At 45.7% G+C, this 16,170-nt stretch overlaps 1 long non-coding RNA gene across 1 annotated transcript; it reads right to left on the reverse strand.

Moving 5' to 3' along the window:
- Nucleotides 1–13,133: 13,133 nt before the first annotated feature.
- Nucleotides 13,134–13,577, reverse strand: LOC129820835 (uncharacterized). The gene is made up of 3 exons (XR_008754247.1): nucleotides 13,539–13,577; nucleotides 13,222–13,278; nucleotides 13,134–13,150 (listed from the first exon to the last, which is right to left on the reverse strand). It is a non-coding gene; the product is annotated as an uncharacterized LOC129820835 (long non-coding RNA).
- Nucleotides 13,578–16,170: the final 2,593 nt, after the last annotated feature.

The following is a 16,170-nucleotide window of genomic DNA, read 5'->3' on the forward strand; positions in this document are numbered from 1 at the left end:
TCTTCCTCTATATCACCCCATCTACTCTCTCTTCCTCTATATCACCCCATCTACTCTCTCTTCCTCTACATCACCCCCCTCTACTCTCTCTCCTCTATATCACCCCATCTACTCTCTCTTCCTCTATATCACCCCATCTACTCTCTCTTCCTCTATATCACCCCCTCTACTCTCTCTCTCCTCTATATCACCCCATCTACTCTCTCTTCCTCTGTATCACCCCATCTACTCTCTCTTCCTCTGTATCACCCCCTCTACTCTCTCTCCTCTATATCACCCCATCTACTCTCTCTTCCTCTGTATCACCCCATCTACTCTCTCTTCCTCTATATCACCCCATCTACTCTCTCTTCCTCTATATCACCCCCTCTACTCTCTCTTCCTCTATATCACCCCATCTACTCTCTCTTCCTTTATCACCCCATCTACTCTCTCTTCCTCTATATCACCCCCTCTACTCTCTCTTCCTCTATATCACCCCATCTACTCTCTCTTCCTCTATATCACCCCATCTACTCTCTCTTCCTCTATATCACCCCCTCTATTCTCTCTTCCTCTATATCACCTCCCTCTACTCTCTCTTCCTCTATATCACCCCCTCTACTCTCTCTTCCTCTATATCACCCCCCTCTACTCTCGCTTCCTCTGTATCACCCCCTCTACTCTCTCTTCCTCTATATCACCCCCTCTACTCTCGCTTCCTCTGTATCACCCCCTCTACTCTCTCTTCCTCTATATCACCCCCTCTACTCTCGCTTCCTCTGTATCACCCCCTCTACTCTCTCTCTCCTCTATATCACCCCCCTCTACTCTCTCTCCTCTATATCACCCCATCTACTCTCTCTTCCTCTATATCACCCCATCTACTCTCTCTTCCTCTATATCACCCCCTCTACTCTCTCTCTCCTCTATATCACCCCATCTACTCTCTCTTCCTCTGTATCACCCCATCTACTCTCTCTTCCTCTGTATCACCCCCTCTACTCTCTCTCCTCTATATCACCCCATCTACTCTCTCTTCCTCTGTATCACCCCATCTACTCTCTCTTCCTCTATATCACCCCATCTACTCTCTCTTCCTCTATATCACCCCCTCTACTCTCTCTTCCTCTATATCACCCCATCTACTCTCTCTTCCTCTATATCACCCCATCTACTCTCTCTTCCTCTATATCACCCCCTCTACTCTCTCTTCCTCTATATCACCCCATCTACTCTCTCTTCCTCTATCACCCCATCTACTCTCTCTTCCTCTATATCACCCCATCTACTCTCTCTTCCTCTATATCACCCCATCTACTCTCTCTTCCTCTATATCACCCCATCTACTCTCTCTTCCTCTATATCACCCCATCTACTCTCTCTTCCTCTATATCACCCCATCTACTCTCTCTTCCTCTATATCACCCCATCTACTCTCTCTTCCTCTACATCACCCCCCTCTACTCTCTCTCCTCTATATCACCCCATCTACTCTCTCTTCCTCTATATCACCCCATCTACTCTCTCTTCCTCTATATCACCCCCTCTACTCTCTCTCTCCTCTATATCACCCCATCTACTCTCTCTTCCTCTGTATCACCCCATCTACTCTCTCTTCCTCTGTATCACCCCCTCTACTCTCTCTCCTCTATATCACCCCATCTACTCTCTCTTCCTCTGTATCACCCCATCTACTCTCTCTTCCTCTATATCACCCCATCTACTCTCTCTTCCTCTATATCACCCCCTCTACTCTCTCTTCCTCTATATCACCCCATCTACTCTCTCTTCCTTTATCACCCCATCTACTCTCTCTTCCTCTATATCACCCCCTCTACTCTCTCTTCCTCTATATCACCCCATCTACTCTCTCTTCCTCTATATCACCCCATCTACTCTCTCTTCCTCTATATCACCCCCTCTATTCTCTCTTCCTCTATATCACCTCCCTCTACTCTCTCTTCCTCTATATCACCCCCTCTACTCTCTCTTCCTCTATATCACCCCCCTCTACTCTCGCTTCCTCTGTATCACCCCCTCTACTCTCTCTTCCTCTATATCACCCCCTCTACTCTCGCTTCCTCTGTATCACCCCCTCTACTCTCTCTTCCTCTATATCACCCCCTCTACTCTCGCTTCCTCTGTATCACCCCCTCTACTCTCTCTCTCCTCTATATCACCCCGTCTACTCTCTCTTCCTCTGTATCACCCCCTCTACTCTCTCTTCCTCTATATCACCCCCTCTACTCTCTCTTCCTCTGTATCACCCCCTCTACTCTCTCTCCCTCTATATCACCCCATCTACTCTCTCTTCCTCTATATCACCCCCTCTACTCTCTCTTCCTCTATATCACCCCCTCTACTCTCTCTTCCTCTATATCACCCCATCTACTCTCTCTTCCTCTATATCACCCCCCTCTGCTCTCTCTTCCTCTGTATCACCCCCTCTACTCTCTCTTCCTCTATATCACCCCATCTACTCTCTCTTCCTCTATATCACCCCCTCTACTCTCTCTTCCCCTGTATCACCCCCTCTACTTTCTCTTCCTCTATATCACACCCCTCTACTCTCTTCCTCTATATCACCCCCTCTACTCTCTTCCTCTATATCACCCTCTCTACTCTCTTTTCCTCTATATCACACCCCTCTACTCTCTTCCTCTATGTCACCCTCTCTACTATATCTTCCTCTATATCACCGCCTCTACTCTTTCTCTTCCTCTATATCATCCACCTTCCTCTCTCTCTCTGTCCACTCCTCCGTTCTCTCTATCAAAGGGGGTTGATAGAGGGAAGGGTACATTGGGGTTGATGGATGTCTAATGAAGTGTTGACAGTGGGGAGAGATTGGAACCAAGGGGAGAGATTAGAACCAAGGGGAGAGATTAGAACCAAGGGGAGAGATTAGAACCAAGGGGAGAGATTAGAACCAAGGGGAGAGATTAGAACCAAGGGGAGAGATTAGAACCAAGGGGAGAGATTAGAACCAAGGGGAGAGATTAGAACCAAGGGGAGAGATTAGAACCAAGGGGAGAGATTAGAACCAAGGGGAGAGATTAGAACCAAGGGGAGAGATTAGAACCAAGGGGAGAGATTAGAACTAGGGGAGAGATTAGAACCAAGGGGAGAGATTAGAACCAAGGGGAGAGATTAGAACCAAGGGGAGAGATTAGAACCAAGGGGAGAGATTAGAACCAAGGGGAGAGATTAGAACCAAGGGGAGAGATTAGAACCAAGGGGAGAGATTAGAACCAAGGGGAGAGATTAGAACCAAGGGGAGAGATTAGAACCAGGGGAGAGATTAGAACCAAGGGGAGAGATTAGAACCAAGGGGAGAGATTAGAACCAAGGGGAGAGATTAGAACCAAGGGGAGAGATTAGAACCAAGGGGAGAGATTAGAACCAAGGGGAGAGATTAGAACCAAGGGGAGAGATTAGAACCAAGGGGAGAGATTAGAACCAAGGGGAGAGATTAGAACTAGGGGAGAGATTAGAACCAAGGGGAGAGATTAGAACTAGGGGAGAGATTAGAACTAGGGGAGAGATTAGAACTAGGGGAGAGATTAGAACCAAGGGGAGAGATTAGAACCAAGGGGAGAGATTAGAACCAAGGGGAGAGATTAGAACCAAGGGGAGAGATTAGAACCAAGGGGAGAGATTAGAACCAAGGGGAGAGATTAGAACCAAGGGGAGAGATTAGAACCAAGGGGAGAGATTAGAACCAAGGGGAGAGATTAGAACCAAGGGGAGAGATTAGAACTAGGGGAGAGATTAGAACCAAGGGGAGAGATTAGAACCAAGGGGAGAGATTAGAACCAAGGGGAGAGATTAGAACCAAGGGGAGAGATTAGAACCAAGGGGAGAGATTAGAACCAAGGGGAGAGATTAGAACCAAGGGGAGAGATTAGAACCAAGGGGAGAGATTAGAACCAAGGGGAGAGATTAGAACCAAGGGGAGAGATTAGAACTAGGGGAGAGATTAGAACCAAGGGGAGAGATTAGAACCAAGGGGAGAGATTAGAACCAAGGGGAGAGATTAGAACCAAGGGGAGAGATTAGAACCAAGGGGAGAGATTAGAACCAAGGGGAGAGATTAGAACCAAGGGGAGAGATTAGAACCAAGGGGAGAGATTAGAACCAAGGGGAGAGATTAGAACCAAGGGGAGAGATTAGAACCAAGGGGAGAGATTAGAACTAGGGGAGAGATTAGAACCAAGGGGAGAGATTAGAACTAGGGGAGAGATTAGAACCAAGGGGAGAGATTAGAACCAAGGGGAGAGATTAGAACCAAGGGGAGAGATTAGAACCAAGGGAGAGATTAGAACCAAGGGAGAGATTAGAACCAAGGGGAGAGATTAGAACCAAGGGGAGAGATTAGAACTAGGAGAGAGATTAGAACCAAGGGGAGAGATTAGAACTAGGGGAGAGATTAGAACCAAGGGGAGAGATTAGAACCAAGGGGAGAGATTAGAACCAAGGGGAGAGATTAGAACCAAGGGGAGAGATTAGAACCAAGGGGAGAGATTAGAACCAAGGGGAGAGATTAGAACTAGGGGAGAGATTAGAACCAAGGGGAGAGATTAGAACCAAGGGGAGAGATTAGAACCAAGGGGAGAGATTAGAACCAAGGGGAGAGATTAGAACCAAGGGGAGAGATTAGAACCAAGGGGAGAGATTAGAACCAAGGGGAGAGATTAGAACCAAGGGGAGAGATTAGAACCAAGGGGAGAGATTAGAACCAAGGGGAGAGATTAGAACTAGGGGAGAGATTAGAACCAAGGGGAGAGATTAGAACTAGGGGAGAGATTAGAACTAGGGGAGAGATTAGAACCAAGGGGAGAGATTAGAACTAGGGTAGAGATTAGAACTAGGGTAGAGATTAGAACTAGGGTAGAGATTAGAACCAAGGGGAGAGATTAGAACCAAGGGGAGAGATTAGAACCAAGGGGAGAGATTAGAACCAAGGGGAGAGATTAGAACCAAGGGGAGAGATTAGAACCAAGGGGAGAGATTAGAACTAGGGGAGAGATTAGAACCAAGGGGAGAGATTAGAACCAAGGGCTGACATTGAGAAATGGGATACAAAGTGTCTAATAATAAAAGGGGTACAAAGTGCCTATGAATATAAGCAGGTTCCCAAATGTATGTATGTCCACTATTCCATCGCTGGGGCATGGATGCTAAACCTCCAGTCCACACTGCTAGGCAGAGGGCGAAGAGAGAGAGAGGGAGGGAGGGAAGAAGTAGGGAGGGGGGGGTTGGTGGGAGGGAGGTAGGTAGGGAGAAGGGGAAGAAGTAGGGAGGGGAGGGTTGGTGGGAGGGAGGGAGGGAGGGAGGCAGGGAGGGAGAAGGGGAAGAAGTAGGGAGGGGAGGGTTGGTGGGAGTGAGGGAGGGAGGGAGAAGGGGAAGAAGTAGGGAGGGAGGGAGGGAGGGAGGGAGGGAGGGAGGAAGGAAGGAAGAAGTAGGGAGGGGGGGGTTGGTGGGAGGGAGGGAGGGAGGGAGGGAGAAGGGGAAGAAGTAGGGAGGGAGGGAGGGAGGGAGGGAGGGAGGGAGGGAGGGAGGGAGGGGAGGGTTGGTGGGAGGGAGGGAGGGAGGGAGGGAGAAGGGGAATAAGCAGGGAGGGAGAAGGGGAAGAAGTAGGGAGGGGAGGGAGGGAGGGAGGGAGGGGGGGAGAAGGGGAAGAAGTAGGGAGGGGAGGGTTGGTGGGAGGGAGGGAGGGAGGGAGGGAGAAGGGGAGGGAGGGAGGGAGGGAGGGAGGGAAGGAAGGAAGAAGTAGGGAGGGAGGGAGGGTGGGTTGGTGGGAGGGAGGGAGGGAGGGAGGGAGGGAGGGAGAAGGAGAATAAGTAGGTAGGGGAGGGTTGGAGGGAGGGAGGGAGAAGGGGAAGAAGTAGGGAGGGGAGGGTTGGTGGGAGGGAGGGAGGGAGGGAGAATGGGAAGAAGTAGGGAGGGGAGGGTTGGTGGGAGGGAGGGAGGGAGAAGGGGAAGAAGAAGGGAGGGAGGGAGGGAGGGAGGGAGGGAGGGAAGGAAGAAGTAGGGAGGGGAGGGTTGGTGGGAGGGAGGGAGGGAGGGAGGGAGAAGGGGAATAAGTGGGGAGGGGAGGGTTGGTGGGAGGGAGGGAGGGAGGGGAAGAAGTGGGGAGGGGAGGGTTGGTGGGAGGGAGGGAGGGAGGGGGGGGGGGAAGAAGTAGGGAGGGGAGGGTTGGTGGGAGGGAGGTGGGTCTTGCTCTAATTTGTCCTATTTTAACCACTCCTTGAACTGGATTTCTGTCCACAATTCTGACAGCCAACCACTGAGTGTCTTAGACGACCCATATTATGTCCATGATGTGGTGAAAGTACAATCCAATAACGAGGAGGCAGAAATGTAACTTTAGGCTATTTACACCACGGTGTAGGCAATAAACCTGAACACCATGTCGGCAGGTGGTGGTGACCTTCCCCCCGATGGGGCACGCATACTATATCTGGTAGTGTCTGTGCACGCTTCTGAACATGCCCACCACCACTACACCCAATACACAACAGCTCATTGACCCAATGAAGATACGAGGACAAACGGGCAAGCATGTTCTACCATATCAATGTATCAATGTAATTGGCAACTAAAACAAAGAAAGACAGGACAAACATACTCTTTGAACCTCTGGCCAAAACAATAACATATGTATGAGATTGTGTGTGTGTGTGTGTGTGTGTGTGTGTGTGTGTGTGTGTGTGTGTGTGTGTGTGTGTGTGTGTGTGTGTGTGTGTGTGTGTGTGTGTGTGTGTGTGTGTGTGTGTGCCCGGTGGGGAGGGTTTTGGCACTGAGCAGAGTAAAATTATCAGAGCAGGTCCCTGTGTTTGGAGAACCACACTATGGGTGACCTGATGACCTTCTGGAACGCCAGTCTTACAGCATAGTTCCAGAATGGCACCATGCTGGCAAAAGGTCATAAGGTCAGTGCCAGTCTGCCAGCATGGTGCCAGTCCTCTAACAACGCATCACCAACCATTTTAACCATGCCACGTTCCACCTGCAATTAGAGCTGCCATTTTCCCTTTTGGTGAATTACTTGTGTTTAGGGGGATTCCATTTCTTTGAGGATGTTGACAGTTCCGGCTCATTTCCTGTATAGATCTCTCTGTACCCTCTGGTAGTGTACTGCATTTCACGCTAGTTTGACGCTGGCCTACTTTCAAAACAAAGAGAAACTAATCCCTGTGGTTTTGGGGTATATTGATTTGTCAGAGTGGGCTAAAGTGGTGTATGTGTGTGTGATTAGAGTGTGTGTGTGTGTGTGTGTGTGTGTGTGTGTGTGTGTGTGTGTGTGTGTGTGTGTGTGTGTGTGTGTGTGTGTGTGTGTGTGTGTGTGTGTGTGTGTGTGTGCCCAGTGGGGAGGGTTTTGGCACTGAGCATAGTAAAACTATCAGAGCAGGTCCCTGTGTTTGGAGAACCACACTATGGGTGACAGAGGGAATTCTGCCCTTGTGTAGTCTTAACATTCTGTATACTTCCCTTGTCCTAAGGGTACAAAATTACCCACCTTCACTAAACCCCTAAAATAAAGCAGCTTAATTGAATTTTAAACCCTAAATCTATTTTGCATGAAGAAACAGCCTGTCATTCATCACAAACATTGTGAATATCTGGGTTTTCCCTCTTCACAATGCAGAAAGACTGCATTTAATCAGTGGACACCACTCATTTTATTACAACACACCTGTCATAATTGTTTTCTTTGCTAAAGTAGAGGGTTATTATTATTTTTACTATTGTTAATGGTACTGCATATGTGTAAACATACGTTTTTTAGCAAGAGATAGCACTTGTATAGCCTAAGAAAGTAGCAGTAATGTGGAGAAAGTAGCTTTGAATGCAATATATTGAAGGGAAGCAATAACAGTCTTTAATTTTTTTGCCAACATAATGATATATTCTTATATACTGTACAATGAGGAATTCAACAACAAAATAAGAGTCTTCTCCCATTTTTTGAACCATTACCCCAACCACAAGGTGTTTAAACAACAACAATAAATAAGAATAGAATAAGATAATAGATACAAAACAAGAATGTCAAGAACATAAATCAATCAACTCTAATTAGCACATGTAGGACAGTATGCAAGTGTGTGTGCATGGACTTTGCAGGTGTATTTCTCACATGTGCAGCACATAGTATTTGTTTTACAGCCCTTCTATGGGGGGCAGAATTGGCATCTCCTCCTCTTGCCTACCCCAGCTGCATCCTCAGATGGATCAGGACAAGATTCAGCCCTCTGAACAGCTTTCACAAGCGCTGCAGAGGCTGCTGTGCGGTGGAGGTGTTCCCTTCTTTCAATGTTACGCTTGTTACGCTCTTGTTACGCTTATCAGGCATCCAGGTAGGGTTGATCTTGTTCATAAATCACGAAGGCATTGTATGAGGACATATCAATAATGTTATGGAAGATGACCAGAGGCCAGCGGGTAGTCATCCTCCTGCAGCTGTAAGTTCCAATCACCTTGTCCAGGTTGTCCACGCCTCCTTTGTTGTGGTTGTAGTCCAGGATGATGCCTGTCCTCATGATCACTGATCTCAGCTGTTTTGTGCAGTGTGCTCAGGAGGACCACTTTCTTGTTACTCTTTGAGAGGTAAGAAACTAGAGTGGTGGTTTGGGTGAAGGCAAACTTAGATGAGAAGGCCTCTCTCCCCATTGGTGCGAGGAATGCAGGAGGGAGCGCAGGCTTGTTCTTTCTAACTGTGCTAACCATGGTGATCTTCCTCTTCAGGAGCTGCTGGCTGAATTCATAAAGGGTGAAGAAATTGTCACACGTGACATTGTGCCCCCTCAGTCCATCTATCACATCAAGCACAACCCGCATCCCCTGGTTCTTCTCCGAGCCTCCACTGGTCGGCTTCCCTGTGTAGACTAGCATCTTTCAAGCGTAGCTGGATTGTGCATCACAGGCCACCCATTTCTTGAAGCCATACTTTGCTGGCTTACTGGGCATATACTGCCGGAATGGACAGCGACCTTTTGACAAAAGAGATTACTATCAGTAATTAGTATCAGTGTCACAGAAAACAATCACATAAATCAATGATATTACAGCAATACATAATAAAATGAACAGTGAAAATCATTTACATTACAGATATGAAAATAAAAATGTACCTCTGAATGGAACCAGTTGCTCATCCACTGTTACTTCAGGCACAGGGTTGTAGAGGTATGGCAGACGCTCCACCCACTTCTCCCAAACCTCTCTTATGGTCGCCAGTTTGTCTCTCACACGTCTTGCAGGTCTTGACTCACGGTTATTAAATCGTAGCATTCTTGAGAAAGTGTGAAAGACCCTCCACGTGTCATCTCTAGGATTGAAGAACATGTACACCGTTGAGGCAATGTCCTAGGCATGGGCATCTGCATGTCTTGTGGGCCCTGGGGTTCTTATGATGTCCTTATGACATTTTGAGCTGCCGTCCTGCCCTGGATGTCATATGGTGACAAGGACCATGTTATTTTGCTGTTCTTTAACAAAAATGTCTCTCTTTCAGCTTGGGGGATTTCTTCTTCATCTGAAGATGATGCATTGTGCTCTGGGTTGTATTCTTCCCCATCTTCTTCTTCAGATACATCCTCCTCTTCTAAATCACTGTTCTCTTGTTCCTCCTGGACATCTGAAAAAAACGTGCACTCATGGCTTCAGCAAAGAGAGAACTGGGGGGACTGTCATCTGCAGCACCTTTATAGCCTCTGACTGCATTCCCCATTAGTAAACAATGCTTTCAAGAAATGTTTATTTTGTCTGAAATGTTGTTTTTTGTCTGAAATTGTTTTTATTTTGTCTGTGAACTTGAGTCATGTGTGTGTGTGTGTGTGTGTGTGTGTGTGTGTGTGTGTGTGTGTGTGTGTGTGTGTGTGTGTGTGTGTGTGTGTGTGTGTGTGTGTGTGTGTGTGTGTGTGTGTGTGTGTGTGTGTGTGTGTGTGTGTGTGTGTGTGTGTGTGTGTGTGGGGGGGGGGTCATGGAGGGGAGATTCTGCACATGCACAAGGAAGTTTTAGTTTTGTCTGAGTTCAATCAGTAGCACAAATAATCTCAATTGCTCATTGTGTGTGTGTGTGTGTGTGTGTGTCTGTCTGTCTGTCTGTCTGTCTGTCTGTCTGTCTGTCTGTCTGTCTCTGTCTGTCTCTGTCTGTCTGTCTCTGTCTGTCTGTCTCTGTCTCTGTCTGTCTCTGTCTGTCTCTGTCTCTGTCTGTCTCTGTCTCTGTCTGTCTGTCTGTCTCTGTCTGTCTGTCTCTGTCTGTCTCTGTCTGTCTGTCTGTCTGTCTGTCTCTGTCTGTCTGTCTCTGTCTGTCTGTCTGTCTGTCTCTGTCTGTCTGTCTGTCTCTGTCTGTCTGTCTTTGTGTTTTTTTTAAATGATAACTGCTGCGTCAAAAATTACCCTTACACGGAACCCAAACAGGCTGCGCGCGTGCACTATCGTGCGCACATTTATTTTGTCCCCCTACACCAAACGAGATCACGACACGCAGGTTAAAATATCAAAACAAACTCTGAACCAATGACATTAATTTGGGGACAGGTCGAAAAGCATTAAACATTTATGGCAATTTAGCTAGCTAGCTTGCACTTGCTAGCTAATTTGTTCTATTTAGCTAGCCTGCTGTTGCTAGCTAATTTGTTCTATTTAGCTAGCTTGCTGTTGCTAGCTAATTTGTTCTATTTAGCTAGCTTGCTGTTGCTAGCTAATTTGTTCTATTTAGCTAGCTTGCTGTTGCTAGCTAATTTGTTCTATTTAGCTAGCTTGCTGTTGCTAGCTAATTTGTTCTATTTAGCTAGCTTGCTGTTGCTAGCTAATTTGTTCTATTTAGCTAGCTTGCTGTTGCTAGCTAATTTGTCCTGGTATATAAACATTAGGTTGTTATTTTACCTGCACAAGGTCCTCTACTCCAACAATTAATCCACACATAAAACGGTCAACCGAATCGTTTCTAGTCATCTCTCCTCCTTCCAGGCTTTGAACTTATATGGTGATTGGCATCTAAACTTTCATAGTATTACCACGACAACTGGCAAAACAGTTCGTCTTTCTATCACCCACGTGGGTATAACCAATGAGGAGATGGCACGTGGCTACCTGATTTTATAAACCAATGAGGAGATGGGAGAGGCAGGACATGCAGTGCGATCTGCATCAGAAATAGAAATGACTTCTATTTTAGCCCTTGGCAACGCAGACGCTCCTTGACGCGCGCGAGCAGTGTGGGTGCAATAATTGAATAACATAGATTTCAAAATGTATTTTGCAATGCTCGCGCAGGTGGTGTAGTCAGGGTATTAGACAATCTTTGTACCTTGGTGGTGTACAGCTTTCATGGAAATATGAACAAAGGCGATGTTTCACTTTTTCTAATGTTGGGGTCACTCTAGGAAGAGTCATCAAATTTCAAGTTGAAAAAATATCATTTAGGGGGTTTTCTCTGCTGTTCAACATAGTGGCGGGCCATTTTTGACCCTTAGGACAACACAAGGGTTAAGCAGAACAAACAACCATGTGCTCTTCCAAGTACATTCATCGGTGGTTCTCCTTCCTCTTATTTCACTCCATGTTTGATTTTAAGGTTGCACCCTCTAGCAGTCTTTCTGATCTGTGTAAGCTACTGTATATACAGTATTTTGGTTGTCAAAAACAGTTGATGTTATGAAATATTGAAAGATGTGGAACATGGCACGTCACTGAATGCGTTGCAATTAAGTTAAGGTGACATTTTCACTAGAACATTTCCCAACCAAACATAATCTGATAGTTTTGATACTCTTGGAAGACATTTGATCAGACGTTCCGGCATTCACGGACGCTAGTCCTAAAGGACCAGCATTGGGGTATACAGCCCTTTAAGTCATGTGATTTCAGACCCACAGCATGTACGTTTCCCTTTGAGTTTGTAGGCCGATAAACCTCAGAAACCTCAAATACTGGACGTAAATCACGCTGTTCTGGGACAGGTTTGGTGTAGCGAGGCCGATGTTGCAATTAGATGTAGTAATCCATAGTCATTGGTCTAATTATGTAATAAAAGAGGCATGAATACTTCAAAGCCCTAAGTGTGGTTGTCAGTTTCTTGGAAGGCAATAGTAATTGTCATGTTCACTACCTCACAAATCAAATCCCCTGCACATGTCCCACTTCCCCAAAATCTACCCCGCTTCCCCTTATAATACTGACGCCTATTTGGGGGAACCAAGGTACCAAGTGCTCCTCCCTTAGTGCCCATTTGCCGACGCTGCGTCAATCACACACATCTGGAGCTGGTCAAGTCCTAGCATCCCCAGGGAAGAACTAACTTACCTCAACATCCCTGTCTCGTCATGTCGCTTCCTGGAAGCCATGAGAAAGCAATGCCCTCTCCACCCGGCCTTCTCCCCCGAAACAAGCAAGACTCCCTTCAGAGGAAGGAGTGTACTAGAAGAGCTGATAATACCCTCATCTTTCCTGTTATTGAGCCCACAAATGCTATGTGTGTGTGTGTGTGTGTGTGTGTGTGTGTGTGTGTGTGTGTGTGTGTGTGTGTGTGTGTGTGTGTGTGTGTGTGTGTGTGTGTGTGTGTGTGTGTGTGTGTGTTAACAGTATGGAGGTTGTTAAGGTGTTAACAGTATGCAGGTTGTTAAGGTGTTAACAGTATGGAGGTTGTTAAGGTGTAAACAGTATGGAGGTTGAAAAGGTGTTAACAGTATGGAGGTTGTTAAGGTGTTAACAATATGGAGGTTGTTAAGGGGTAAACAGTATGGAGGTTGTTAAGGTGTTAACAGTATGGAGGTTGTTAAGGTGTAAACAGTATGGAGGTTGTTAAGGTGTTAACAGTATGGAGGTTGTTAAGGGGTTAACAGTATGGAGGTTGTTAAGGTGTTAACAGTATGGAGGTTGTTAAGGTGTTAACAGTATGGAGGTTGTTAAGGGGTAAACAGTATGGAGGTTGTTAAGGTGTTAACAATATGGAGGTTGTTAAGGGGTAAACAGTATGGAGGTTGTTAAGGTGTTAACAGTATGGAGGTTGTTAAGGTGTTAACAGTATGGAGGTTGTTAAGGGGTAAACAGTATGGAGGTTGTTAAGGTGTTAACAGTATGGAGGTTGTTAAGGTGTAAACAGTATGCAGGTTGTTAAGGTGTTAACACCTTAACAACCTCCATATTGTTAACACCTCTCCATATTGTTAACACCTCTCCATATTGTTAACACCTTAACAACCTCCATACTGTTTACCCCTTAACAACCTCCATATTGTTAACACCTCTCCATATTGTTAACACCTCTCCATATTGTTAACACCTCTCCATATTGTTAACACCTTAACAACCTGCATACTGTTTACACCTTAACAACCTCCATACTGTTAACACCTTAACAACCTGCATACTGTTTACCCCTTAACAACCTCCATACTGTTAACACCTTAACAACCTCCATACTGTTTACCCCTTAACAACCTCCATATTGTTAACACCTTAACAACCTCCATACTGTTAACACCTTAACAACCTCCATACTGTTAACACCTTAACAACCTCCATACTGTTTACCCCTTAACAACCTCCATATTGTTAACACCTCTCCATATTGTTAACACCTTATCAACCTCCATACTGTTTACACCTTAACAACCTGCCTACTGTTAACACCTTAACAACCTCCATACTGTTAACACCTTAACAACCTGCATACTGTTAACACCTTAACATACCTGCATACTGAGAACCCTTTTAAGAACCCTTTATGATTCCAGATATTTTATTTTATATTTTATTTAACATTTATTTAACTAGGCAGGTCAGTTAAGAACAAATTCTTATTTACAATGACGGCCTACCAAAAGTCAAAATGCGGGGACGGGTGCTGGGATTAAAAAATAAAATAAAAATATAGGACAAAACACACATCACGACAAGAGAGACAACACAACACTACACAAAGAGAGACCTAAGACAACAACATAGCATGGTAGCAACACAACATGACAACACAGCAAGGAAGCAACACAACATGACAACAACATGGTAGCAACACAACATGGCAGCAGCACAACACATGGTACAAGCATTATTGGGCACAGACAACAGCACAAAGGTCAAGAAGGTAGAGACAACAATACATCACGTGAAGCAGCCACAACTGTCAGTAAGCGTGTCCATGGTTGAGTCTTTGAATGAAGAGATGGAGATAAAACTGTCCAGTTTGAGTGTTTGTTGCAGCTCGTTCCAGTCTTTAGCTGCAGCGAACTGAAAAGAGGACTGACCCAGGGATGTGTGTGCTTTGGGTACCTTCAACAGAATGTGACTGGCAGAACGGGTGTAGTATGTGGAGGATGAGGGCTGCAGTAGGTATCTCAGGAGGGAGTGAGGCCTAAGAGGGTTTTATAAATAAGCATCAACCAGTGGGTCTTGCTACTGATATACAGAGATAACCAGTATACAGAGGAGTATAGAGTACCAGTGTTGTGTCCTATAAGGTGCATTGGTGGCAAATCTGATGGCCGAATGGTAAAGGACATCAAGCCGCTCGAGAGCACCCTTACCAACCGATCTATAAATTACCTCTCCGTAATCTAGCATGGGTAGGATTGTCATCTGAATCAGAGTTAGTTTGGCAGCTGGGGTGAAAGAGGAGTGATTATGATAGAGGAAACCAAGTCTAGATTTAACCTTCGCCTGCAGCTTTGATATGTGCTGAGAGAAGGACTGTGTACCGTCTAGCCATACTCCATAGTACTTGTATGAGGTGACTACCTCAAGCTCTAAACCCTCAGAGGTAGTAACCACACCGGTGGTTATCAAACCACATGACCTTTGTTTTGGAGGTGTTCAGAACAAGGCTAAATCCAGGGATGGGCCAGCTGAGTGTAAGTATAATACTATCTGTATATAAATGGATGACAGAGCTTCATACTGCCCTCACTCTTTCTTTCTGTTTCCCGGTAGAACCCTTTTGCTTCCATGTAGAACCCTTTTGGTTTCCCAGTAGAACCCTTTTGTTTCCATGTAGAACCCTGTTGGTTTCTAGGTAGAACCCTTTTGTTTCCATGTCGAACCCTTTTGTTTCCATGTAGAACCCTGTTGGTTTCTAGGTAGAACCCTTTTGTTTCCATGTAGAACCCTGTTGGTTTCCCAGTAGAACCCTTTTGTTTCCATGTCGAACCCTTTTGTTTCCATGTAGAACCCTGTTGATTTCTGGGTAGAACCCTTTTGTTTCCATGTAGAACCCTTTTGGTTTCCATGTAGAACCCTTTTGGTTTCCAGGTAGACCCCTTTTGTTTCCAGGTAGAACCCTTTTTGTTTCCAGGTAGAACCCTTTTGGTTTCCAGGTAGACCCCTTTTGTTTCCATGTAGAACCCTTTTGGTTTCTAGGTAGAACCCTTTTGTTTCCATGTAGACCCCTTTTGGTTTCCATGTAGAACCCTTTTGGTTTCCAGGTAGACCCCTTTCGGTTTCCAGGTAGACCCCTTTCGGTTTCCCGGTAGAACCCTTTTGGTTCCAAGTAGAACCCTTTTGGTTTCCATGTATAACTGTTTTCACAGAGGGTTCTTCGTGGAATCAAAAATGGTTCTACCTGGGAAAAAAACAGTTCTCCTATAGGGACAGCTGAAGAACCCTTTTGGAACCCTATTTTCTAACAATGTATGTAGTATGCAAAAAGTAAGATGTAAAACCTGCAACCAATGTCATGGCCAGTGTGTGTAGATATGACCTCATCATGCCATCTCTGATCACCACACCATTAGGCTCCATACACACTGCTCCTGGCAACAACAAGGAAGTATTTTCATTGGTTCTAGCCATATTAACCAGGGGGCGTGTCGGTAAAAGGTTGCAATTCATTGGTCGAGGGCTTTGCTTATGGGGCTTTTACTTGTCATTGTTATTCTGTAGTGTAGCGACCAAGACGTGCCTGTGTTTCTTTTTTCCAGATTTGAGTTTACAACAGAAAGAAGAAACTATTTGCATTGGTTGTTTTGAATAGCTAGGATTACTCTGAGAACTGATGTTGTTGTGGTCAGGGTTTCCTTTCCTCCACCAGTCTTTATCTATACACCCCAATGTGTTAATCTACAGTATCTTTTGTATGTGACAATATGTTAGTGCCTTGGGGCACCTGGAAGATAGTTTGATAAACCGTTTTTAGGTGAAGAGGTCAAAATGCACATCACACAAACACATCACTACCAAGAC

The sequence above is a fragment of the Salvelinus fontinalis genome, chromosome 23 (genome assembly GCF_029448725.1).
Source record: "Salvelinus fontinalis isolate EN_2023a chromosome 23, ASM2944872v1, whole genome shotgun sequence".
Taxonomy (NCBI): Eukaryota; Metazoa; Chordata; class Actinopteri; order Salmoniformes; family Salmonidae; genus Salvelinus; species Salvelinus fontinalis.